Below are 1,639 nucleotides of genomic sequence, written 5' to 3' on the forward strand. Positions count from 1 at the left end.
TCCTTCCACTTTCGAGACAAGGCAAACAAGATTCTTTTTAGCCTTCAAGAAAATGATTCTCTAACTTCTATTTGGAGATGTTGCTCCAACAAGCATGATGTTTTTTTTAACCTTTCATAGCAAAGTGTGTATTTCCAAAACTTTTGTAAAACTAGTCTGGTCAACAAAGTAAATTGTGATGTTTGGTCAACAAAATTAAAGTCGATAGGGGAAAACTTTCCCTCTTTGCCTTGCACAAAATGAAGATGGGGTTCTTTTACTTTGCAAAATGAAGTGAATCCTTTTAAACACCAAAGGATGGTGAGGTTCTTTTTAAAACTTTTTCCAAAGTAAAGATTGTTGGTTCTTTTTACAGCTTCCAAAATGAAGTGTTTTTCCTCTAATCTTGCAAGAAAGCAAATATGAAGTTGTTGTTCTTTTTACCTTGCAATAAAGAAAAGATGAATTTTTATTTTAAAACACCAAAAAGGAAGGTATGAAGTTCATTTTATGCATCCAAATGAAATGATGAGGTTTATTTTAACTTTTGCAAAAAGGAGAGTGAGTTCTTTTTAACCAACTTTTGTTGAAAGAATGTAAAAAAAGAAACTTAAAGCCTCTAAACTAACTCCTTCCCTTGCATAAAAAATATTAGAACATGTACACAGTTAGTGATCAAATGTTAGTGTGGGCTTATACAAGCCTAAATTCTGATCTTGGCTACAAATTTTACAATCCTGATCCTGAAATACCTTGAAATTTGACTAAGTCTGAAATCTGGAAGATCTTCCAAAAACTAGATTTTGCATTATAACTCCTAGAGGTCCAAAACCCCTCTCAAACATCCTGACAATATATATGGAATATAACTTAAAGTATAAGAAAGAGAAAAGAGAAGAGGAAATGTCACTTATACTTGCTAAGAAAAAGCACCTATGCGCTATTATGTGCCCTGAATGCGCTAAGCTATTTTTTTGACGCACTATTATGTTTTTCTCCCATGCCGAGACCTATAGGAAACTGTTAGGAATATGATGCACAAAGGAAAAGACTTTATGCGCCATAGAATAGACTGCACGCACTAAATAGTGAGCCAGATGTGCTATCTAACAGACCCGACGTGCCAAACTATTTTTCAAATGCGCTACTCTATTTTTCTCCCATGTTGATACCTATAGGAAAAGATTAGTGGAAGTCATGTGCTAAAGAAAGGACTTCACGCACTAGAGTATGGACCCCACGCGCTAAAAAATAAGCAGGATGTGCTTGACTGTTAACCGGATGTGCCAGGGAATGTTTCCCATGCATTGATTCCTATTTCCCGTAGACCTGCAAAAGTGGTTAAATTTAAAAACCAATTTGATATATGGGGTAGAGCCCCACGGTGGGCACAAGAAATGTATGCGGGAAAAATGGGTCGATAGAAATAAAAATGTGAAAAATGGAGTCTAAAGAGCCTTTCTCACACACCCACAGGACTTCTGTGTGCAAGCTATGGATTTATGAAGCATAACTCAGCTTCCCAAGGATGGTTCCATGGTTCTCTATCTTGCACGATCCCTCAAACCAATGTTTTTTATCTCAGATCACTGAGCAAAATGGTTTAGGGATGGCAAATGCAAGAACGAGGGATGCTTTGATTTATTTTACAATAAAATGC

The sequence above is a fragment of the Cryptomeria japonica genome, chromosome 5 (assembly GCF_030272615.1).
Source record: "Cryptomeria japonica chromosome 5, Sugi_1.0, whole genome shotgun sequence".
NCBI lineage: Eukaryota > Viridiplantae > Streptophyta > Pinopsida > Cupressales > Cupressaceae > Cryptomeria > Cryptomeria japonica.